This window comes from Hemiscyllium ocellatum, chromosome 36, assembly GCF_020745735.1.
Source record: "Hemiscyllium ocellatum isolate sHemOce1 chromosome 36, sHemOce1.pat.X.cur, whole genome shotgun sequence".
NCBI lineage: Eukaryota > Metazoa > Chordata > Chondrichthyes > Orectolobiformes > Hemiscylliidae > Hemiscyllium > Hemiscyllium ocellatum.
In genome coordinates, this window is record NC_083436.1 from 1,136,389 (window position 1) to 1,163,454 (window position 27,066).

Sequence of the window (27,066 nt, forward strand, 5' to 3'; positions counted from 1 at the left end):
AAGGGAATACATGTGAGAAAGAATAATTAGATCTAGAAGACATTGCATGAAACAGTGTTTTCGGCAGATTCAGTCAAGGACAGTGGATGATTATTTGATGATAAACAATGTAAGAGAATAGCACATGGTCAGAAAGCATGGACACAACAGGCCGACTGGCCTGTTTCTGTGCTTTTATACTTTGGTGAATCACAATTGCGAAGTGAACCTCTACGCAGTCACTGTTGAACATTCTGTATGTTGAGTGATATTAATGACAGGAATGTGCAGCGATTGGGACTCGGACCCCAACTATTCACAAGGTATGTCAATGATTCAGATCGAAATGTAATGTTTCAAAACTTGCAGATGACACAAAGCTGTGTTAAAGGGTCAGCTTTGAGGAGGATGTAAAGTTAATTGGATTGGCTGTGTTCGTGGGCAAATGCATGGCAGTTGCAGTTTTGTGTGGATAGATGTGAAGTTTTCGACTTTGGTATCAAAATCTGAAAGACGGGTCATTTGAATGGTTGTAAATTGTGAGAGGGTATTTTTGTGTATCAGTCACTGAAAGGAAGTATGTTGGTGCAGGAGGCAGTAAAGATGGTGAACTGTATGTTGGCATTCATAATGAGAGGAAAGGAACATCCTCTCACTGCGATTGAACAGGGCATTGGTGAGGTTACATACAAGGTCTGTACTGGAAATTCTGGGTGCAGTTTTGGTATCCTTGTTTGGGAAAGAATGTCCTTGCTATCGAGGGAGTGCGGTGAAGATTGACCAAATTGAATCCTGAGATAACAGGATTGAGGAGAGTTTGAGGTAAGGATTGTATTCACTGGAATTTAGAATGAGGGATCTCATGGAAACCTATAAAATTCTGCTGGGACAGGCCAGGTTAAATGTAAGAAGGATATTCCAGATGCTGGGCGTGTCGAGAGCCATGGGATACAATTTAAGATTTGAGGTAAATCATTTCGATCTGAGATGAGGGAAGTGTCTTCACCCAGAATATGGTGGGCCGGTGGAATTCACACCACAGAAAGTAGTTGAGGCCAAACATTGTGTTTTAAAGAAGGAAGTAGATATAGATCATGTGATTAGATTCCGTGCAATGTGAAAACAGGCCCTTCTGCCCAACATGTCCATACTGACCCTCCGAAGAGTAACCCCGCCAGATTCAGTTCCCTACATTTACCCCTGATTAATTCATGGCAACGTGGTGGCTCAATGGTTAGCACTGCTGCCTTATAGAAGCAAGTGCCCAGTTTGAATTCTTGCTTTGGGCAACTATCTGTTTCGAGGTTGCACACTCTCCCCTTGTCTGTGTGGGTTTCCTCCCACATTCCAAAAGATGAACATGTGAGAGAAATTGGGTAAGCTGCATTTCCCGTAAGTTAAATGCTTTTGTCAGGGGGAAATGTAGTGAAAATGAGTCTGGATGAGTTACTCTTCAAAGGATAGGTGTGGACTTGTTGGGCTGAAGGGCCTATTCCCAGGATCGTATTGAATCATGGCTCAAGGAATCAAACAGTCTTCTCACGCTACTATTATCTATGTTTTCATAAAGTGAGATATCGAACATATGTATCTGTCGGTGCACATTTCTTTTAAACTTTCAGAAAGGATTATTCAATACTTTATGTGGATTAAAAGAAAGGGGAGAAATGTGAGAAAGGGATTTTCAGCTTTGGGGAACAAACTGAAATTGTCTGTTTCGAAGTTCTATCCTGTATTTAACATTGCTAACTTACATAAATACGTTTTCCTAGGAATTAATAAGATACGAATTGTTATTGAGAAATTTAAATCATACATCACACTCAGATCTGAGACAGTCACTTAATTATTCTGCTTAATGTGATCTTTCATTGCGTACATTTGAAAAAAACTTTCAAACATCAGTCTGCGATTGCAAAAGCAGAAAACATAGACTCTTGTGAGAGAGTTTGAGTGAATTGAAGGTGACAAAGACCTTTAGCCAGTTCCAGAGCCTGTAAAAGATCATTTGCCTATTCACTGGAAAGCTACGCTTCTGGGGCTCCAGCAAGGCCATATTGAGGAGAGTCCTTCCATACTACTGTGGAAAGAGGTTCAATTAAACCGAAAATTCCATTGTACACCAGTGAGGTCACACTGGGGAAGGAGCATTCACCTGCTCTCATTGACTCGATCCAATTTCAGACACTAGTGCATTCACAAGCAACTACAGCAATGATTCTGTTAGTACACACATCAAGGACTGACCCACGTTCCTTCTGAGAATTGCTGTCTGTTTCTGCTAATTTTAATACAAACAGGAACTGGAGATTGAGGTACTGGATCCACAGATGATTGGACTCTCATGGCTGCCATGTCCCTTTACAAAGCTCCATCTGATCATTCCCCATAATACAGGAACTTACATCAGAAATACCTTAAAACCACTTTATACACTTTTTGCTTTCATCCTGAATTTATTTTGCAGCAAACTTTGCAATTCTGTAAATGAGATGTTCTACTCAGTAACATCTCCAATGAGAATGTGCTGATGGATTCTTGCTGACAATCTGACTGAGTTGCATTCCTCACAGTGGCTTCTTAATTCTCCACCAGCACGAAAGGGAATGGGGATTAATGGAGAAGCGAGAGCCCTCAAATGTGTGCTATCTTATCTGGTCTGGAATGCGCACTGGGACAGTAACGGCGCCAACTATCATCCTAGTAACAGATTGTGGGAAATGACTGCCTCATAACCTGATAAAATCTTCAGAAATGCATTGTTACAAAAAATACTCAGTCTTTGATCTGGTGAAGAAAGGTTTCATAGCAGTTTACTGTGTGAGAGATGCAGGACAGCACGATTCTAGGATAGGACTCCAGAACAGATCCTGAAGGAAGTTATTTCTGTTCTGATATAATGAGAACGAGTTACTGACAGTGAAAGACTGGATTCCCTACAGTGTGGAAACATGCCCTTCAGCCCAACAAGTCCACACTGACCCTCTGAAAAGTAACCCACCCAGTCCCATTTCCATCTCACTAATGCACCGAACATTATGGACAATTTAGCATGGCCAATTCATCTAACCTGCACACTTTTGGATTGTGGTAGGAAAGCAGAGCACCAGGAGGAAGCCCATGCAGAAACAGGGAGAATGTGAAAACTCCACACAGACAGTCACGCAAGGATGGAATTGAACCTGGGGTCCTGGTGCTCTGAGGCAGCAGTGCTAACAACTGAGCCACATACGGTCCCTAAAAGTTAAAGCAAACCTGTCATGAAGAAATCTTGCAATCTGATCCAAACTGGTTGTTACTCAACAGCCACACTCTGGATCATATTATTAAATTATTCAGAGCGGGCACGGGACATGTTCACCTCCTTACTTTTAACTACCATTTCTTCATAGTTAATTTTTCAGTCACCTATGAGTTGACTGTTTTGTTTCTTAGGTGTCTGTGATTCACAAAATCTAAATCTCGTGAGTCGTCTGGGATCAGGGTGGTGGAAATCATTTGTTTGAAAAACAATCCCGAGTAAAGCCAGATGAAGAAGTTTGTGTGTGAGGCCAAGAGTGGACAGTGCCAGTGACATACTCCAGTAAATGACTGATGGTTTGAGAGAAGAAACAGCAGGGGGCGAGGGATGCCAGGGATTGGAGAAGACTGAAATGGGGATTACAAATACATCAACAGTAGGATTTACACAGAGGAGCAGGAAGAGAAAATTAATTGTATGAAATCCAGAGTAAGCTGGAACACGTCCATGGCATGGATGCAGTTGAGCAGACATCAGGACAATGTTTAAAATCCATTCACAAATTTTAGTATGAACAATCTGTATTGACAACACATCAACCGTTTGGAATTGCGTGAGATGACCTGAAGCTGGGAAAATGCATTGAGTTGGCAGTTGCCATACTTCACTTGAAAGGTTTGCATATTTATTCTCCGAAGGAGCTCTCCTATTTGTTTCCAGATTCTGATCTTTCTTACAGCCTTCAGAGATTTTCTACAGTGTGTCATCAGTAAATGAGAAAAATGTGCTCATAGCTAAGAACATGTTGGATCAGGCAGAAATCCATGTTCATTACGGAGATTCCCTTCTTGATGTTGGGATATCAGTTTTAAAAACTCATCATCTCGTGATCTGATCAAATCTTAAACATTGTATTCAGCGCAGGCAGTAGCCACTCGGCCCATTGGGTCTGCTCTACCATTCGATCCAATCACTGTTCCTCCACTGTAATGGCTTCTCCCAGGTGGTTTCCAGGGCACTTCCTATTATTGGAATTTGGAAACTGTTCAATGTCCACTTTTCACATACTCAATGACAAAACTACTCCAGACTCTGGGGTAGAGAAGTGCAAAAGTTGGGGACATGTAATTGAGTGGGGCAAAAGTCCTGTGTGCTCAAAATGGGAGAGTGGTTGTTCAAAATGTGAGAGGGGTGCACACTGGGAACAGGCATGGAAATGGAAAAGGGACAATTTATAGATTTCAAAAACTGGAAGGGCGTGAGTGCAGTATTTGCAGGGGGTGGTCACAAGATTTTTGGTCTGCAAGGTCTGAGGTGGGTGAAAAAAATATTTGTGGAGGCGCAATATTTGTGGGCATAAAAATAGAAATAACGTCAGGACATGCAATCTTTTGAGGGGATGATAAAAGTTAAAAGGCAGAAACTTAGTGAGGTGAGCAAAACTGGGTCAGTTGCTACAAAACATGGGGTGAGTCACGAAAGCGGGGCAGAAAATCGGTGCGAGGATGTTGTGGAGGGCTGCGTGATTTTTGGGGGATGCTGCAAATGATGGCGTGCAAGACCTTGGAGGAGGAACATTCGGAGGTGCAATATTTAGCAGGGGGCACAAAATTTTTGTGTACAAAGCTTGGGGAAGCGTGCACAATTTGGTTGACATAGAAAAATTGGGGGATACAAAATTGGACTCAGTTCACTGAAATATCAGGGTTGTTCTGTTGTGGGCAGTTGAAAACATGCTGGGTTGAGCACTATATTTGGGGAGGGGCTAAGTTTGGGGCTACAGTTCAAAACATTGGGGAATGCAATATTTGATGGGGGAGCATAATTTTGATGGGATGCCGTACGGGGAATGCAAAATATATGGGCTACAAAATTTGCAGGGGCAGGCAAATTCTGAGGAAGGACACATTACTGGAGGGGGTCTGCAAATTGAAAAGCGCCATAGAAACTGGGGAGGCACAACGCTTAGGGCTGTGTAAATAATTTGGGGTACAAATTTTGAGCAAAGTAGCATTATTGGGAATGCTGCAAATTTTGCTGGGAGCACATAACTTGGGAGGCAGGCTGAAAAAATTCAGGGTGCATAATTTGTGGAGGGGCTACAAACCCTGGGGGGTGGGGTTTGAAGAGAGACCGGACAAAAATTAGAAATGGTGCAAGAAATGAGTCAGCATGGATAAGAGACTGTGGAGGAGTGGTGGAAGAGACGGAAGTAAATAGAGACAGGGAAGGAAAAATGAAGAGTGAGAAAGAACTGAGACAAAAGTAAAAAGAAGAGAGAAGTCAGAAATGCAAAGAAAAAAAGAAAGAAACAGAGAAAGAGACAGAATGTGAGAGGGGAACGGAAAAAATGTTAAAGAGAGAGGTAGTGAGAGAGAGAGACAGAAAAACAGAGAGATTAAGAGAGAGAGAGACAGAGAGAGACATATTAAAGAACAAAGTTACGGATGACATTAAGGTTGGTGGATTTGTGGATAGTGCTGAAGGATGTTGAAGGTCACAGAGGGATGCAGATTAGGTGTAGAGCTGGGCTGAGAGGTGGCAAATGGAGTTTCATGCAGAAAGTTGTGAGGTAATTCACTTTGGAAGGAGGAACAGGCATAAAATTAACTGGACGAATGGTAAGATTACTGTAGAGCAGATGATCAGAGAAATCTTGGGGCCGATGCACATCGATCCATGAAAGTCGCTTCTCAGGTTGACAGGTTGTTTGGAGGCATTTGGTATGTTCGCTTTTCTTGGTAATGGGATCACGAGGTCATGCTGCAGATGTACAAAACTCTGGTGCGGCTGCACTTGAAGTATTGTGTCCAGTTCTGGTCACAGTATTATCGGAAGGATGTGGAAGCTTTGGAGAAGGTTCAGAGGACATTGACTAGAATGTTGCCTGGTTTGGAGGGAAGGTCTTATGAGAAAAGGCTGAGGGACCTGAGGCTGTTTTCATTAGAGAGAAGAAGTTTGAGAGGTGTCTTAACAGAGACATACAAGATAATCAGAGGGTTAAATGGTGTGGACAGTGAAAACCTTTTTCTTTGGATGGTGATGGCTAGCATGAGGGGTCATAGCTTTAAATTGAGGGGTGTTAGATACAGGACAGATGCCAGAGGTAGTTCTTATTCAGAGAATAGTAGGGCGTGGAACGAACTGCCTGCAATTGTAGTTGACTCGCCAACATGAAAGCATCTAAATGGTCAATGGATAGACATATGGATGAGCTAGTTTTGAGAAGATTTGAAGCTCAGGTTGAGGTTTTGGATGTACGTTTGCTCGCTCAACTGGAAGGCTCATCTCGAGATGTTTTGTCACCCTGCTAGGTAACATCTTCAGTGGGCCTCAGGCGAAGCAATGCCGAAATTTCCTGCTTTCTATTTATATGTCTGGGGTTCTTTGGGTGGTAATGTCTTTTCCTTTGGTGATGTTTCTCCTGTGGTGAAGTCATTTCCTATTTCTTTTTTCAGGGGGTGATAGATTGGATCTAACTCGATGTGTTTGTTGATAGAGTTCCAGTTGGAATGCCGTGCTTCCAGGAATTCTCGTGCATCCCTTTGCCTGGCTTGTCCTAGGACCAAGGACGATACAGACCAAATATTGAATTACAGAAGCAATCATCCCAACACCCACAAACGAAGCCTGCATCAGAACATTATTTCAAAGCGCCAACACACACTGCAGCAAAGAGGAACTACCCAGAACAGAGGAAATCACCTATACAGTTGATTTTAAAAAATGGGTACCCAATGAACACAGTCCGCCGACTTCTCTGCAACTAACCCAAACAAGCAGACAGAACACGTCCAGACACTCTTCCCTACATCAAAGACATCTTGGAATTGACTGCCGGACTATTCAGACCCCTTGGCATCATGATAGCCCACAAACCCACCAACACACTAAAGCAGCAGCTAATGAACTTGAAAGACCCTACACAGACAACAAACAATACTAACGTAATTTACAAAATAACATGCAAGACTGTAATAAACATCACATTGGACAAACAGGCAGAAAACTATCCACCAGGATGCCTGAACACAAACACACAAAAAAAACCCTCTCTCACTAGCATCCTTACACACGATGAGGAAGGACACCACTTCGACTGAGACAACACATCCATCTTGGACAAGCCAAACAAAACAAAACCCCATCTACCATCCCCTGAGAAAAGAAACAGGAAGAGACTTCAACACAGGAAATGACATCACCAAAAGAAATGACATCACCAACACAAAGAAACCCAAACATATATATAGAAAGCGGGAACTTTCAGCATTGCTTCGCATGAGACCCACTAATGGTAACGAAGCATCTGGAGATGAACCCGACAGCTGAGCGAGCAAACCTACACCCAAAACATTTGGATGAAAATGGATTAATGTAAGGTAGATCGGTTTAGATTACCTCCACAGGTCGGCACAATATCAAAAACATAAGGGCCTGTACTGAGCTGTATCATTCTATGTTCTATGTTCTAAAGAACATAAAATAAAGTACATTACAGCACAGGAACAGGCCCTTTGGCCCTCCAAGCCTGTGCTTATCTAGATTCTCAGTCTAAACCTGCCGTCTGACTTCTAAGGTTCGGTATTCTTCTACTCCCTGCCCATTCATGTATCTATCTTGATGCATGTTAAATGGTGCTATTGCGTCCACCTCTACCACATCCACTGGCAATGGATTCCACCACACTCTCCTTAACAAACTTTGTAACCATTTCTCCCCTAAACTTTCTCCCTTCTCGCTTTGAAATTGTGACCACTTGTAGTTGAGTTCCCATTCTGGCAAAAGAAACTTCTCACTATCCATCCTTCTACATATAGATTTTGTAGGCCTCAATCAGGTAACCCCTCAACCTCCATCTTTCTCGTGAAAATAATCCTCATCTACTCAACCTCTCCTCATTGCTATAGCCCGCCATATCAGGTAACATTATTGTGAACATCCTCTGCACCCCCTGTAAAGCATCCACAACCTTTTGCTGATATGGCGACCAGAACTGTACGCAGCATTCCAAATGTCTTATACAACTGAAATATGACTCTTGTACGCAATACCCTGTCCGTTGAAGGAGAGTATGCTGCATGCCTTCTTGACCATTTTATTGACCTGATGCCACCTTCAGTGAACAATGGACTTGAACACCCAGATCCCTCTGCACATCAATTTTCCCTAGGAATTTCCCATGGACCATATAGTTCGCTCTTGAATTGATCTACCAAAATGTATCACGTTGCAACGACTTACCAAGGGTAAGTCATGAGGTACATGTCTCTGGCATAGAATCTGTCTTTGTTGCTCAGAAGGAAAGGGGAGAGAGGCAGAGCATTAGTCACTGGGGACTCCATAGTTAGGGGGACAGATAGGACATCCTGTGGGAACAAGAGTAACTCACACATCACGTGTTGTCTCCCAGGTGCCAGGGTCCATGATGTCTTGGATTGTAATTTCGGATTCCTTAAGTGGGTGGGGGAGCAGCCCCAAGTCATTATTCACAGAGGCAACAATGAAATTGGTAGGAAAAGGGATGGGGATGTAAGGCAGAAATTCAGGGAGCTAGGGTGGAATCTTAGAGCTACGACAGAGTTTAGAGTAGATTCCCTATGGTATGGAAATCGACCCTTCAGCCCAAACTAACCCTCCAAAGAGTAACCCACACAAACCCAATGTTTACCCCAAACCCATGCACGTATCACTATGGACAATCTACACATCTTTGCATTGTGGGACAAAGCCAGAACAACCAAAGGAAACCCATGCAGACTTGGGGAAAATAAGCAAACTCCACACAGAAAGTCTCCCGAGGCAGGAAATGAACCCTGGTCTCTGGCGTTGTGAGGCAGCAGTGCTAACCACTTACCCACCATGCTGCCACTTCGGTTTGCTACCTGTGCCTCGTGTAACGGGGTGATGAATAAGGAGAGATAACAATTGACTATAGGAATGTTGCAGAAGGAATGTTTTCAGAAACCTGATAATTGGAGTTCATCTGGGGTAGGTAGGAACTCTACATACAGGATGGTCTACACCTGAACCAGAAGGGTCCCAATATCCTGGAAGGGAAATTAGTAATGCTCTTTGGAAAGGTTTAAACTAATTCAACAGGTGAATAAGAAACTGAATTATAGTTCCAGTGTGCAGGAGCGTGAGAGTAGTGAGGTCATAAATAAGGTTTCAACTTTGTAAGAGTGTACCGGAAAATATGAAGGTGGTTTGAAGCCTGTCTACTTCAATGCCAGGAGCATCCGGAATAGGGTGGGTGAACTTGCAGCATGTTTTGGCACCTGGAACATTGATATTGTGGCCATTTTGGAGACATGGATAGAGCAGGGACCGGAACTTGGTGTAGGTTCCGGGTTGAGATGTTTCAGTAAGAATAGAGAAGATGGTAGTGGTTGGGGTATGGTGGCATTGTTCATTCAGGACAATGTTGCGGTAGCAGAATGGATTCATATACTGAGGTAATATGGGATAAGGTAACAGGAAAGGAGAGGTCAGCCTCTTGGGAGGTTTCTATGGGCCTCCAAAAAGTTACAGAGACATAGAGGAAAGGATTGCCAAGAGTCAGAGAATCATAGAACATAGAACATAGAAAAATACAGCGCAGTACAAGCCCTTTGGCCCTCGATGCTGCACCGACCCAAGCCCACCTAACCTACACTAGGCCAGTATCCTCCATATGCCTATCTAATGCCCGTTTAAATGCCCGGAAAGAGGGAGAGTCCACCACTACTTCTGGCAGGGCATTCCATGAACTCACGACTCGCTAAGTAAAGAATCTACCCCTAACATCAGTCCTATACCTACCTCCCCTTATGCCCCCTCGTAATAGCTGACACCATACGTGGAAAAAGTTCTCATTGTCAACCCTATCTTAACCCCGAATCATCTTGTACACCTCTATCAAGTCACCCCTAAACCTTCTTTTCTACAATGAAAAAGCCCCAAGTGCCTCAGCCTTTCCTCATACGATCTTCCTACCATACCAGACAACAACCTGGTAAACCTCTTCTGCACCCATTCCAGTGCCACCACATCCTTCCTATAGCATGGCGACCAAAACTGCACACAATACTCCAGATGAGGCCGCACCAGAGTCTTACACAACTGCAACATGACCCCAGGACTCCGGAAATCAATTCCTCTACCAATAAAAGCCAGTACGCCATATGCCTTCTTCACAGAACTATTTACCTGGGTGGCAACTTTCAGAGATCTGTGTACATGGACACCAAGATCCCTCTGCTCATCCATACTATCAAGTATCTGACCATTAGCCCAGTACCCCATCTTCTTGTTACTCTTACCAAAATGAATCACTTCACACTTACCTACATTGAACTCCATTTGCCATCATTCTGTCCAGCTCTGCAGCTTATCTATATCCCGCTGTAACCTGCCACATCCTTCCTCACTGTCAACAACTCCACCGACTTTCGTATCATCCGCAAACTTGCTCACCCAAACTTCTAGCCCTTCCTCCAGGTCATTTATAAAAATGACAAACAGCAATCGTCCCAAAACAGATCCTTGCCGAACACCGCTAGTAACTGCACTCCAAGGCGAACCTTTACCATCAACTATTACCCTCTGTCTTCTTCCAGTCAGCCAATTCGAATCCAAACCTCTAAACCACCCTCATTGCCATACCTCCGTATTTTTTGCAGTAGCCTAACATGGGGAACCTTATCAAACGCCTTACACAATGCATATACACCACATATACCGATTTACGCTCGTAAATCCAGCTCCTTAGTCATCTTCTCAAAGAATTCAATAAGGTGTGTGAGACATGGCATGCCCTTCACAAAACCATGCTGACTGTCCTTGATCACATTATTCCTATCCAGATGGTCATAAATCCTATCCTTTCCAATTCTCTCTAAGACTTTGCCCACAACAGAAGTGAGACTCACCGGCCTATAGGTACTAGGGTTATCTCTACTCCCCTTCTTGTACAAGGGAAGCACATTTGCTATCCTCCAGTCTTCTGACACTGCAGATGGTGAAAATGGCAGAGGGTGATGCATTGGATTAGGAGATTAGTGGGGTGGAATGTGAAGGCGTTCTATCCTTTTTTATGGCTGGGAGGGATTCGACGGCTGAGATGTGGTTGTTGGCCTAATTGTTTACAGGGGAGAGGTAATTGCGGGAGTTGAAGAAAAAAATATTCTGGGAACCTGGGCTCAAATCTTGCCATGGCAGATGGTGGAATCTGAATTCAGTAAATAAAATCTGGAATTAAGAGTCGACTGATAACCATGAAAACATTGCCCATTGTCAGAAAACGCTATCTGGCTCATTAGTATCCTTTAGGGACGGAAATCTACCATCCTTACCAGGTCTGGCCTCCATGTGTCCCCAGAGCCACAGCAATATGGTTGATTCTCCACTGTCCTCTGAAATAGCCTCAAAAACCACTCAGTCGTATCAATCGCTGTTAAGTCATAACAAATAAATGAAACCGGGCAGACCTCCTGGCATCAACCTTGGAATTGGAAAAGACAACAGCAAAAACATAAACAGCTCTGTTGACCATGCAAAGTCCTACTTATCGACATCTAGGAGTGAATGCCGAAATTGGGAGAGCTCTCTCATAGACTAGTCAAGCAGCAGCCTGATACAGTCATTCTTACAGAATTATATGTTACAGATAATACCTCAGACATTACTAATACAATCCCTGGATATGCCCTGTCCAAATAGCAGGATAGATCCTGCAGAGGTGGCTGCACAGAGGCACACAGTCAGGAGGGAGTTGCCCTGGGAGTCCTTGACATCGACTCTGGACCTCATGAGGTCTCACAGTTTCAGGTTAAACAAGGACAAGGAAGCCTCTTATTGCTTATCACGTATCGTCCTCCTTCAGCTGATGAATCAGTGCCCCTCCATGTTGAACAACACTTGGAGGAAGCAGTGAGGGTGGCAAAATGTCTACTGGTTAGGGATTTCAATGTCCACCAGCAAGATTGGCTTGGCAGCAGCATTATCGATCAGGTTTGTCTGGTCGTAAAGGAAATAACTGTGACACTGGGTCTCTGGCAGGTGGTGAAGGAACCATCATGAGCAAAAAAAATGTTCTTGACCTCACCATTCCTAATCTGCCAGTTGCAATTGCCTCTGTGCATGGTCAGTATAGATAAAAGTGACCACCACACTGTCCTTATGGAGATAAAGTCCCACCTTCACATTGAGAATACCCTCCATTTTGTTGTGTGGCACTATCACCGTGCTAAATGGGACAGACTTCGAACTGATCTAGCAGCTGAATACTGGGTGTTCATGCGACGCTTTGGGTCATCAACAGCAGCAGACCTGAACTCCAGCACAATCTATGGCCTCATGACCTGGTATATCCCCCATTCAACAACTACCATCAATCCGGGGGAACAACCGAGCTCAATGGAGAGTACAGGAGAACATGCCAGGAGCAACATCAGGTATACTTAAAGGTGAGTTGTCAAACTGGTGAAGTTAGCAAACAGGACTACTTGCGTGCAAAATGACATAAACAGCATATGATGGGCAGAGCAAAGTGATTCCACAACCAATGCATCAGATGCAAGTTCTGCAGTCCTTTCACATCCAATCATGATTGAATGAAACAACTCACTGGAGGAGGCTCCACTAATGTCCCGATTCTCAAAGATGGAGGAGCCCAGCACATCAGTGCAAAAGTTAAGGCTACTGCATTTTCAACAATCTTCTGTCAGAAGTGCTGAGTAGATGATCCATCTCGCGCTCCTCTCAGTGGTCCCCATCATCACAGAAAACAATCTCCAGCCAATTCGATCCACTGCCCGTGATATTAAGATAAGGCTGGAGGCACTGGATACTGCAAAGACAATGGGCCCTCAGAATATTCCGGCAATAGTACTGAAGAAATATGCTCCAGAATTTGTCACTCCCCTAGCCAAACACTTCCAGTACCGTTACAACTGGCATCTATCTAACAATGTGGAAATTGGCACCGATATGTTCTGTACACAAAAAGCAGAACAAATCCAAACGGCCAATTACTGCCCAATCTGTCTATGCTCCATCATCTGTAAAGTGATGGAAGGGTCATCAATAGGGCAATCAAACAGCACCTGCTCGGCAATAACCTGCACAGTGATGCCAAGTTTGCATTTTGCCTGTATCACTCAGTTCCTGACCTCATTACAGCTTCGATTCAAACATGAACAAAAGAGTTGAATTCCACAGGTGAGGTGTGAGTGACAGACCTCGACATCAAGGCTGCATTTGACCATGAATAGCATCAAGGAGCCCTGGTCAAACTGAAATTAATGGGTATTGGGTGCAAACACTCCACTGATTGGAGTTATACCTGGCACAAAGGAAGCTGGTTGTGGTTGTGGAGGGTCAGTCATCTCAGTTCCAGGACATCTCTGCAGGAGTTCCTCAGGGTAGTGTTCTAGGCCCAATGATCTTCAGCTGCTTCACCAATTACCTTCCCTCTGTCATAAGGTCAGAATTAGGGATGCTCGTCAATGATTGAACAGTATTCAGCAGCGTTCGTGACTCCTCAGATATTGAAGAAATCCGTGCTGAAATGGAACAAGATCTGGACAATATCCAGGCTTGGACAGACAAGTGGCAAGTAATATTCATGCCACACAAATGCCAGACAATGGCCATCCCAAAATGAGACACTCTAACCACCGTCCATTGACATTCAATGGTATTACTATCACTGAATCCCCACATGTCAATATGCTTGGGGTTACCATTGACCAAAAATTCACATTGACTTCCCACATCAACACAGGGGCTACAAGAGAATGTCAGAGAGTAGGGATACTGCAGCGAGTAACTCACCTCCTGTCATCCCAAAATCCATCCACATGCCAGGAGATTGATGGAATACGCTCCACTTGCCTGGATGAGTGCAGCTCTAACAACAGTCAAGAAGCTTCACACCATCCAGGAGAAAGCAAACGCTTGATTGGCACCACATCAACAAATATTCAACCCTTCCACCACCGGCGCTCAGTGGCAGCAGTGTATTCTACCAACAAGATGCACTGAAGAAATTCACCACAGATCCTTCAACAGCACCTTCCACATACATGACCACTTCCACCTAGATGGACAAGGACAGCAGGCACTTGAGAACATCACCACCTGCAAGTGCCCCATCAAACTACACACCACCCTGACTTGGAAATACGCTGTCATTCATTTACAGTCGTTGGGTCAAAATTCTGGAATTTCCACCTTGCCAGAATTGTGAGTCAACCCACAGAAAGGGGACCTCAGCAAATCAAGATGGCATCTCACCACCATCTTCTCAAGGGAAAATAGGGATGGGCTATCAATGCTGGCTAGCCAGTTATGCCCAAGTCACACAAATGCATCAAAACATCTTCCTATCACTGTGAGACCCCTCTTAACCCAACAATTCCTCAGTACATTTGAAACCTATACCAATGCTGATGACCATTCCTTTCTCTGTAAATTACTCCAGTCTCCATGATATTTCCAATCTCTGCCATATCCTGCTCCAGTCATTACAATAATACCTATTTCTGTCATCTTGTCCCGGACCAATAGACCACCCTGTTAGTATAACACTCTGCAGCCTTTACCAGCATTCACATCTATGCAGCTTTTTCTAGCCCTTTACAGCACATGACATCACTGTACCTTTCTCCATTCTCTATAACAGTCCTGCCTCTTGTCCTACAGTGTCTCATGACCTCTGTGACTTTCTATCATCCCTACTGACCTCCCTGTCTGTATATACTCCTCCTGTCCCTATCGCCTTTTCTGTCTGTGAAGCCTGCTTTAATCTTCAAAACACCCTTTTTATATTGTTCAGAAGCCACCAATTTCTCCCCATGCCTGCAATCATATCCAGTCTCTGCAATCTCCACTGCCTCTGTGAACTTCTCCCATCACTACAAACTTCCTTAACTCTACCTCCTGCTGTCACTACTAATCTTTTTAACACTGTAACCTCCAAAAGCCATGAAAATCATCCATGGTACAGTGATACCCTCTTGATTGCTGTGTCCAACTTCGTCCCTATAGCTGTCTCTATCTAGAACCTTCTTCACTTTGAACAACTCTTACTCACCTCACCCTGTGTCTACAGTATGACTAAATTCATTCAATTGTGAAAACCATTGCTGTCTCCATTCCTGTAGCCGTCTCCAGTTCCTGAATCCATCCTTTTTAAGGCATTTGATAATGTTTCCCATGGTAGGCTGATGGAGAAGTTGAAGTCGCATGGGTTCCCGGGTGGATGGATGGAGGACTGGCTGGACAACCGGAGACAGAAAGCAGTAGTCAAAGGGAAATTCTCAAAATCGAGAATTGTGACTAGTGGTGTTTCACAATGCTCGGTACTGAATGATCTGGAGGAAGATATCGATGGTGTGATAACAAGTATGCAGATGACATTATGATTGGTGGAGTCGCAAGTACAGAAGGGGACTGTCAGAGATTACAGCAGAATATCGATAGATTGGACAGTTGGGTGGAGAAATGGCAGATGGAATTTGATTCTGATCAATGTGATGTGATGCATTTTGAAAGATACAAATCAAGAGCAAACTATACAGTAAATGGAAAAGTCCTGAGGAAAACTGATCAAGATAGAGATCTGGGTGCTCAGGTCCATCGTTCCCTGAAGCTGGTAATGCAGGTCAATAGAATGGTAAAGAAGGCATATGGCATACTTTCCTTCATTGGACGGAGTATTCAATAAAGATTTTGCAGATCATGCAGCAGTTGTATAAGACTTTGTTTCGGCGACACGTGGAATACTGTGTACATTTCTGGTTGGCACATGGATCGTTTTGAGTTTGGGTAAACAAAGTTCACTAACATATTGCCTGGTTTGGAGGGTGCTAGCTATAAGGAGAGTAGAAGAGGATTATTTACACAAGAAAAATCGAGGTTGAGCGGGGACCTGATGGAGAGGCATAGACAAGCAAGAAGCTTTGTCCCAGAGTGAGGGACGCAATTACTGGCGGTCACGAGTTCAAAGTCTGAGGGGAAAGTTTACAGGAAGATGTGTGCGGAAACATCATTGCGCAGAGGGTGGTGGGTACCTGGAACGCGTTGCCAGCGGAGGTGGTGGAGGTGGGCACGATAGCATCATTTAACATGTAGTCGACAGATATATAAATGGGCAGGAAACAAAGGGATACAGCGCCATAGAAAATATGTGCAAGTTGTAGATCGAGGATCTGGATTGGCACAGGCTTGGAGGGCCGAAGGGCCTGTTCCTGTGCGCTAATTTTCTTTGTTCTTTGTTGTAGCTCTTTAATCATGTGTAGCCTCCAGAGCCCTCTTTATTGCTGTCAAAGACTTCCTGACTCAACAGAATTCCCAAGTTTTGCCTCGTCTATCGCCTCTGTGAAGGTGGTTTGTCAGCCAGAGGGATGGAGAGAGACAAAATAATCTGCAGAGGCTGGAATCCAAAGTGGCCAAACAGGAGGCTGGGAGAACACAGCAAGCCAGGATGCCTGCTTTATTGAGTTATTCCAGCCTCTTTTATGTCAGATGGAGAGAGAGATCTGGATCCTTTACTCAGTCCTGCAGCACGGTAAGATCACACACAATAAACAGGAGAGGGATGAGGTAGAGGGTTTCTACATACAATGACTGAGGACATGACGTGTTAAACTGTTGGACAAAGTACGCAGAAGAGAAAAATCCCAGGTTTCATTATCAACATCTTGTTTGTAAGTTCTCCTGGTCCACAGAAAACTCTCTATCACTGTCAGCTTTTCCATCTGAATCTGAGTAGACTTCTCCAGTAAATAGTACCTTCCCTATCCTTGTGAACCCCTACAGTCCTGCCCTGCCTATTTCAGTTGACCTCCTCCAACCAATACAACCCTCCATGTTTCTGTATTTGCCTTTAATCCGATATCCTTCCTTATCTGTGTAATTTTCTTCAGACCCTATAGCCCTCCTTCTCTATGAAAAATAATTATTAGCCCCTTGAGCCAGCTCTGTCAGTGTAATCCCTTCCAGGCTGGAAAAAAATCTTCCTACATATGTAACCATGTCAGGCTCTTACAAAATTCACAATCTATGTCACCTTCCCCGATCTCTAAAAAAATCTCCCTACCTTTATAACCTCCACCAGCTATTAGAATCTTCATTGTCTCTGGACACCATCCAGAGTTACTCTCCTTATCACATAAAATAGTCCCTGCAGTCCAAAGATGACTTTCAACTCTTCCTGTCTCTAAATCACACTCAATCACTGCAAGCTCTGTTAATCCCTACACCCTTCCCTTTGCATGTAATCGCCTTCAATCAGTACAAACCTTTATACATTTACTCCCCTCCAGACATGATGACACAATTTATTTCCATCACCTACATGAGCTCCCATGATCCTCCCCGTGACTGTAACCACGTCCCATTCCTACATACCTCTTTTCCTCTGTAAAATCCTTCCTAACTCTGTCACCTGTTACAGCATCCATAGTCCTCCCTATCTCTGTTAAATCACTTCCAGTTATCCCAGCTTCTGTATCCCTAAATGCCACCAGTCACGACGACATCAGAACATGAAGTGAAGGCAGGAACATTGTACTGTGTTAGATGATCAGTCATGATCATATTGAATGATGGAGTAGGATCATGTGCTCAGGAAACACAGAAAAGAACGATCACAGGCTTCATTATTACCTGTTCCTCTTTCCCTGTTTCTCTATAAACTCCCTATCTCCGTAACCTTCTTGAGTCCCCACAACCCTCCCAATCTGTGTAACCTTCTCAAGCTCTGGCAGGGCTCCCTATCATTGTAACCTCCTCCTTCAAAGTCATATATGTCAAACCTGCTCCAATGCCTTCAACCCTCCCAGTCTTTGTAACTTCCTTCAGTTGCTAAACTCTTCCTATTTCTGTTACATATCATCCTACAATGTTGAATGACCTATGTTTCTTTGTAAATTCTTATGATCACTACAACCATCCCTGTCTTTGTAACCATTTCTTGCACCTTGGAACCACCTGATTGCTGAAACCTCTTCAGGCACTGTACTTTCTCTATATCTGTTGCTTTCCCCTGTTCTTAGAAACCTCCCTGTCAGTGTGATCCCCTGCAGCCTCTGCAGCCTTCCTATCTCTAACCTTCACCGCCCTCCATAACCCTCCCTACGTCTGTAATGTCTTCCAGTCCCTAACTGCAAACTTCTCCAGTCCCGATTTCACTCTCTATTTGTCACGCCTATTGCGTTCCTCCAATGTATGTCAGTATCTGAAGCCCATGCTGTCACTAATGTCCAAATTTCAACAAGTCTCTCTATGAGGCTTCAAGTCCCTGCAGAATTCCTGATCTGCAGCACCTACACAAATCCATGTGACTCGCTACTTCCTGTAAGGCTGACTTTCAATGTTAGCTCATCCAGCCATTCATTCTAAATATCTCTATATCCTTCTCCAGCTCTTTCACGCTCATCTATATAAAATTCACTCTCCCTCACAACCCTCTCTACCTTCGGAAGCTCCTCCAGTTCGTGCAATACTCCCTATGTTTGCAACTGAGCCTGACTGGGAAAAGCTGCGAGGTTCACAGCCTTCCTATTTAAGTAAGTTTGACAAAATATTTGTTAGGTAAGGTTTAGACTAATTTGGTTTGAAATAGTAACCAATTGAGAGGGTTAGTGGACAGGAAGGAGGTAGCAATTAAAGCCTGTGAGGCGGCTTCACAATGCAGTCAGTGTGACTAAGCGGAAGAGAAGACAGATGATGACACAAAGGGACTGCTGGTCTGAGACGCATTAGTGTAGTAGGTAAGGCAGATGAACTTTGAGCTTGGATTAGTAACTGGCATGTTATTGCTCTTACTGGTTGAGGAAAGCGCCTGTTTGGCAATTAGGTATCCCGGGATATCAATGGTTCAGGCGGGATAGAGAGGGAGGTAAAATGGGTGAAGGTGTTGCATTTCCGGTCAGAGAGGATATCACAGCTATGCTGAGGATGAGGACGATGGAGAACTCGATCAGTGAGGCAATATGGGCAGAGCTCAAAAATAGGAAGGGTGTGGTAACAATGGTACGGCTGTACGACAGGCCTCCCAACAGAGGGCATCAGACAGAGGGACAGTGTGTAAACAATTTATGGAAAGATGTATGAGCAGCAGGGTGGTGGTGATGGGAGATTTTAATTTTCCCAAAAATGACTAGGATTCACTTATTGTTAAAGGTCGAGATGGAGCAGAATTTACAGGGAGTATGCAGGAGGTTTCTATAGAGCAGTAAGTAAATAGCCCGACTTGGGAAAGGGCCAGAAGGACCTGGTTTGGGTGAACGAATCTGGCCACGTGTTTGAACTTTCAGTCGGGTAGTACTTCGGAAATAGTGATCACAATTCCATAAGTTTTAGAATACTTATGAACAAAGATTGAGAATGGTCATCAAGGAATAGTGATAAATTGAGGGAAGGCCAACTATAGCAAAATTTAGCAGGAGGTCGCTAATGTGGATTGGGAGCAGCCTTTTGAAGGCAAAACTACATTTTATGCGCGGGAGGTTATTAAATAGAGGTTGATTACAGTGTAGGACAGATGTGTTCCTTTGAAAATGTGGGATAGAACTGACAAGATTAGGGACCCATGGCTGACAGGTGAAATTGTGACACTAGCTAAGAGGAACAAATAAGCAAACATAAGGTCAAAGCGATGAAAACAGACAAAGCTTTGGAAGAATGTCAGGGAAGTAGGACCAATCTGAAATGAGGTTTAGCAAGGACGCAAAGTGCTTATGAAATATCTGTAACAAACAGGGTTAAAGAAAACCCCATAGCTTTTTACTCACACATAAGGAGAAAAAGGGTAATGAGAGAAGGTTTTGGCCCACTCAGGACAAAAGGAGGAAAGTTATGCATGGAGTCAGAGAAAATGGGTGAGAGTCTTAGCAAGTACTTTGCATCAGTGTTCTTCGAGAAGAGGGACATGATTGATTCCAAATTTCGGGATAGACGTTTGACTACTCTCAATCAATTCAGCATAAAGGGGGAGAAAGTGTTGAGTATTCTAAAAAGTATTAAAGTAGACAAGGCCCCTTTAGATCCAGATGGGATCTATCCCAGGTTCCTGCGGGATTCGAAAGAGGATATAGCTGGGCATTAACAGATATATTTGAAAATGGACAAAGTCGTGGAGGATTGTAGACTTGGTAATGTTTTCTCTTGTTTAAGAAGGTAGCAGGGATAATCAAGGTAATTATAGATCAGTGTGCGTAATGTCAGTGGTAGGGAAACTGCTGGAGAAGATTCTGAGGGATGGGTTTCATTGACATTTTGAAGGGCTTATTAGAGATAGGCAACACAGTTTTGTGCAGGGAAAGTCATGTCTTACTAACGTAATGGAAATCTTTGAGGAAATGATAAACGTGACTGATGAGAGAAGTGTTGTTAAATGCCAAATACATGGACTTCAGTAACTTTTTTGCTATGGTTCCTCATGGTGGGCTGATGGAGAAAATGAATTTGCGTGTGGTCCAGGGTTGGCTCGCGGGTTGGATAGAGACCTGGCTGGTCTGCAGGAGACAGAGAGTAGAAATGGAAGGCAGTTTCTCAAAATGGAGAACTGTGACCAGTTGTGTTTCACAGAGATCTGTGTTGAGACCACTGTTGTTATGATGTATGTAAGTGATCTGGATGAAGATATAGGTGATCTGATTAGCACATTTGTAGGTGACACAAAGATTGTTGTAGTAGCAGATAGTGAAGGTGCCTGTCCGAGATTGCAGCAGAATATAGGTAGCTTGGAGAATTGGATGGAGAAATGGCAGATGGATTTCAATCTGGGCAAATGTGATTTGGTACATTTTGGAAGATCCAATTCAAGAGCGAACTACACGGCAAATAGAAAGTCCTGTGGAAAATTGATGTAGAGAGAGATCTGGGTGTTCAGGTTAATTGTTGCCTGAAGATGGCAACGGAGTTCGATAGAGTGGTCAAGAAGGCATACGGCATGCTTTCCTTCATCGGAAAGAGTATTGAGTATAAGAGCTGGCAGGTCATGTTAGAGTTGTATCGGACTTTGGTGTACTGCGTACAGTTTTGGTTGCTGCATTACCAGAAGGATGTGCATGTATTGAAGAGGGTGCAGAAGAGGTTCACCAGGATGTTGTCTGGTATGGTGAGAACTTGTTATGAAGAGAAGATGCGTCTAATAGGATTATTTACATGAGAAAAATAAGGGTTGAAGGGAGACCTGTTTGAGGTCTACAAAATCATTAGAGGTATAGATAAGGTGAATAGCGAAAAGCTTTTCCTCAGAGTGAGGGATTAATTGCACGGGGTCACGACTTTAAGGTGAGAGAGAAAAATTTAAGGGAAATATGCATGGAAAGTTCTTTACAAAGAGGGTGGTTGGTGTCCTGAATGCACTATCTGGGGAGGTGGTAGAGGCAGATACGATAGCGTCATTTAAGATGTATCTAAACAGGCACATGAGTGGGTAGGGAGCAGAGGGATGCAGATCCTGAGGAAATAGCCAACAGGTTTAAATTGAGGATCTGGATTGGCGCAGGCTTGGAGGGCTGAAGGGTCTGTTCCTGTGCTGTAATTTTCTTTGTTCTTTGTTCTATGTTCTGATACCTGTAAACTTCTTCAGTTCCCACAACATTCCATACCTCTGTTGTTTGCTCTAGTTTCTACAATTGTCTTCTCTCTAAAATTCTCTTATCTTTGCCTTTAGGGCTGTCTGCCACTCTGTACCAACACCCAACTCTATCTCTGGACTCCACTCTAGCCACCACTATCTCTGAAACTTCCCCTAATCCCTGAAGTCCTTTCACCCACTTATATTTTCAACCTGTGCTCAACTCTGTAACATCTTAGAATCGCTATAAGATTTGCTTTCTCTGTGATACCGATCTGGGCCTTTACCCACACAATCACTGAAACACTCCTTATATTTGTGACAAGGCAGGTGGAATGACAGCATTAACTGAAATGATCTGATATGATTGAACTGACAATATGAAGATGCGGCTGCAGAATGACCGTGGTAGGGAAGTGAATATCAAAGAGTGTCGGGATTTAGGAAAAATAGGCAAAAATCCAAATGAGGTCAAGTTGTGCTGTGAAGAACAGTTCCAGTCAGTGTATTAGTGAGACGGCCACGTGGTCTGGAAGATCAAAATGCAGATTCTTTCTAGCTGAAGCATAGAAATAACAAGGGGCAACAACTGTTAGTAGAAATTCTTTTGCAGACACCAGCCGGTGATGGTCATGCAAATATGGTTCCAGTCAGGAAATCAGATGTACTTGTTGCAAGGGTATGAAAGTAATTGTGTGATAGGAGTCTCATTCCCGATTGTATAACTGCAATGGATGGAGTCCTAGATTGTATCTGAGATGGTTTTCTATCTCAACAGAGAATGCGTATTCTGGATCAAATACTGTGTAATGATAAATGTCTAATAACATCATTATAAACAAGTTCTGTGAGAAGAGAACCATACTATTACACAATATTTTATTGAGGTTGAAACTGATCAAGCGAAGATCATGCGACACAGAAGTGGAATTAAGCCATTTGGCCCATCATGTATTTCTGCAACTGAATGTGATCATGGAGGATCTGACGATTCCAAACTCTACTTTCCTGTGTTTTCTATGTAACCCTTGTTTCCCTGCTTAAGTAAAATGTGACCATTTCTACTGTAAACATGCTGAAAGACCCAGTCTTGACAGCACTCTGCAGTAAAGAATTCCACAGATTCACGATCCTCTGAGTTAACGCATTCCTCCTCATCACTGTCTTTAGAATAGATTCCCTACAGTGTGGCAACAGGCTATTTGGACCAACAACATCCTTTGAAGAATACCCAGTCCAGACCTATTCCTCTACATTTTATCTATGATTAATGCACCTAACACTGTGGGCATCATAGCATGGCCAAATTACCTGATCTGCACATCTTTGGATTGTGGGGAGAAACCAGAGCATCCAAAGGAAACCTTTGCAAACATGGGCAGAATGTGCACACTCCACAGAGTCACCCGAGGCTGGAATCAAACCCAGGTCCCTAGCGCTGTGAGGCAGCAGTGGTAGCCAGTGAACCACCATGTATCGTGAACGAGTGAGCCCTTGCTTTGATTTTATGCCACCTCTTTTCAGCTTCTCCCTCAAGAGAAACCAAAGGAAATGCCAAAGTTAATTGTTGCAGATGACCAGATGATTAGTGGAGTTGTGGACACTCAGCAAGGCTATCAAAGTTTGAAGCAGGATACAGATCAGCCTAAAAGGAAGGTGGAGAAATATCAAATTGAGTTTAATCTGGACAAGCGTGAGACAGTAAATGGTATTTAGACAGACATATAGCGAGTAGAGAAATGTGGACCATTTGCAGGCAGACGTTATTAAATTGGAATAACATCATGATCAAAAAAAAAACCATGGTGGGCACTAATCTATTTTCTAACTTCCAGGCATCTAGCCTGACAAAACCCTTTGGAATCTTGAATGTTTCATGAAATTTTTCACACATTCTTCTCAACTCCAATGAGTTCAAACTCAATTCAGTCATGATCTTCTCATGAGCAAATCCCTCGATTGCCAAGATCAGTTTACTGAACCTTCTCTAGCCTGCTTTCAATGCAATCATTCTATTCAGAACATTCTGGCTGTGGTCTGACTCGCACCTTGTATAGTTCCAGCAACACTTTCCTGTTTTTATTCTCCATTCCCTTTGAAATAAATGCCAGCATTTGATTTGCTTTCTCCACTACCCGTGGAACCTGTAAGCAAACTTTTTTTCAGATTGATACACAAGGGACTCCCAAAAGCTTTTGAGCAAATACTCTGAAACCAAATAGTGTTAGCCTGACAGTAAGTTTGAAATGTGCTGGTATATATTAGAAAGGATATGACAATAAAGAATAAACAATGGGAGACATGTTTTATATTTTAAAAAATCGTTTTATGAGCCTATTTGATTTTATTTGTTGGTATGGCCATAGGCAGAATAATTGGTAGAATAGTTAAGAATGAAGGAGGGGAATGGTAGTGGGGAAATATGATTTATTTGAAATTTCAGAAGCTTTTTGACAAGGTTCCACAAGGGCTAAAGAATGAATAAGGAGAGAATAAACTTTAAAATTAACAACGCCGTCTATGTGTGGAATCAGAGGAGATGGGTAGGATATTGACAAAAAATTCCCGTCAGAATTTACTGTGGAGATAAAACATGACAGTTGGGAACATGGGAAATAAATAGAGATGCTTTGGAAAGAATGCACAACAGAGAAGAGAGGGTGGTGAAAATCTTCAAATGAATAGAGGTAGCTTAATCCTAAGGAGCTCCTCAGGTGGATCCCTGGCTATTCTGGCAAGCCAGGGACCCCTAAACGAGATTATGTGTGTCATCGCGTGCCACAGTGAAGTGCCATAAGACTGGAGAGTGGCTAATGCTGTTCCATCATTTCCTGCCATTGTAATACTGTCCATCACTAACAATGCCATATCTCCCCCTCTTTCACCATCTTCCCTGTTCTTACTGAAACATCTAACCACTGAAACCTGCAACAATATTCCTGACCTTGCCTTATCTATGTCTCCGAATTGGCCACAACATTGAAATCCCAGGTACCAACACATGCTGCACGTTCACCCACCTTATTCCGAATGTTCCTGGTGTTGAAGTAGACGCACTTCAAACTACCTTCCTGTTTGCCGGTACATTCTTCCGATCTTGAAATCTTATTGATGACCTTATTACGTTCAATCTCTTGTACAATGGAAATGCAATTCAGGTTCCCAGCTGAATTAGTTTAAATTCTCTCAAACAGCATGAGCAAATTTCCATCCCAGGATATTGGTACCCTTTGGTTCAGGTGTAAATAATCCCATTTGTAGAAGTCCCACTTACCCCATAATGAGCCTCAATTATCCAAGTATCTGAGTCCCTCCCACCTGCATCTTCCCTGTAGGCATGAATCCAACATCTCACTCTTCCTATTCTTCATCTCGTCGGCACGTGGCACGGTTAACAAACCAGAGATAACAACTTTGTTTGTTCTAGTTCTAAGTTTCAACCACAACTCCCTGAATTTCTGCCTCAAATCCAAATCCCTTCTCCTACCTATGTGGACCATGATTTGGGGCTGCTCCCCCTCCCTCCTCAAGGAATCCAAAAACATGATCCAAGACATCTCAAATCCTGGCACTTGTGAGGGAACACAACAAACTCTGATTCGACTCTGTTGATAAAACATGTCCTTCCCTGCACAAGACCATGTTGCCTATCACTGATCAGCCCATTTTCTTACAAATGGGACTAAATTATATCCCTCAGTATCTTTTTCAGCAGTTTCCCTACCACGAATGTCAGGCTCATCGGTCTATAATTATCTGAATAACCCCTGCTACCCTTCTTAAACAGAGGGCAGCATTAGTCGTTCACAGGTCCTCCGGGACCTCACCCGTTTTCAAGGATGTGGCACAGATCCAGCTGAAGTTCCAGCTATTTCCGATCACGGTTCCCCCGGTCACCTAGGATAGATTTAATCCAGGTAAAAGTGTGGAATTCAGATGCTGCAAATCAGGGTTTAGATCAGAGTGGCATTGGAAAAGGACAACAGGCCAGGCTGCGTCAGAGGAGCAGGAAAATCGACGTTTTGAGCAAAAGCCATTCATCAGGTAACAGCTTCGTGATAAAGGGATTTTGCCTGAAACACTGATTTTCCTGCTCCTCGGACACTGCCTAACCTGCTGTGCTTTTCCAGCACCACTCGGATCTAGATTCCATTCAGACCTGGGGACTTGTCCGCCTCAATGCCTTCAAGAATACCCAACACTTCCTCGCTCCTTATGTTGATTTGACCTAGAGTACTCAATGATCTATCTCTAATCACAGTATGCATCATGTCCCTCTCCTCAGTGAATACTGACACAAAGTACTCATTATGAATGTCATCCATTTTCTCTGACACCACACATATCTTTCCTCCTTTGTCTTTTAGTGCGCCAGCCATTTCTCTTGTCTCCCTCTAGTTCCTTTTGTATGAATAAAAGGCGTTGGGATTTTCCTTCACCCTTTTTGCTAAAAGGTATCTCATGACCCCTTTTAGCTCTCTTATTTCCTCATTTCAGATTGGACCTACATTCTGATATTCTTCCAAAACTTTGACTGTCTTCAGTCACCTGGACCTTATGTTTGCTTCCATTTTCCTCTTAGCTAATCTCACAATTTCACATGGCATACTTGGTTACCTAATCTTGCCATTTTTATCCTCATTTTCACAGAAGCATGTCTCTTTTGCAATCTAATCAACAACAACAATCTGCCATTCCTAAATGTCACAGAAGAGCCAATGCTCAATGGGGAACTTGAAACGTGTATCGACAAGAAAACAACATGCACGGGCCAAATAGTGAACAATGGGCACCTTAAGACGCAAAAATGAAGCTGCATTAGGCCAATATTACAACGAGCCATCGCACCCTACAGCACCGAGTAACTACGAAGAGAAGACAAGAAATGCCTACACATTGTATTCAAGAAGAATGTGTACCCAGTAAACTTAGTCCGCCGATTCCTCAGCAACGGACCTAAACAAGCAAACACAGCATGCCCATAAACCCCAGCCACTTTACCCTACATCAAAAAGATATTTGAAACAACGTCCAGCTTATTAGACATCTTGCCATCACTCTAACCCACAAACCTAACAACACACTTCAACAGCGGCGAATTAACGTTAATATCCCGAGACAAACAACCAGCAAAACGAATGGCATTTACAAAATTCCTGGCAAGGACCGAAACAAACACTACATGGGTCAAACAGGTAGAAAACTAGCTACCACAATGCATGTACATCAACCTGCCACAAAATGATATGACCCAATGTCACTCCTACAT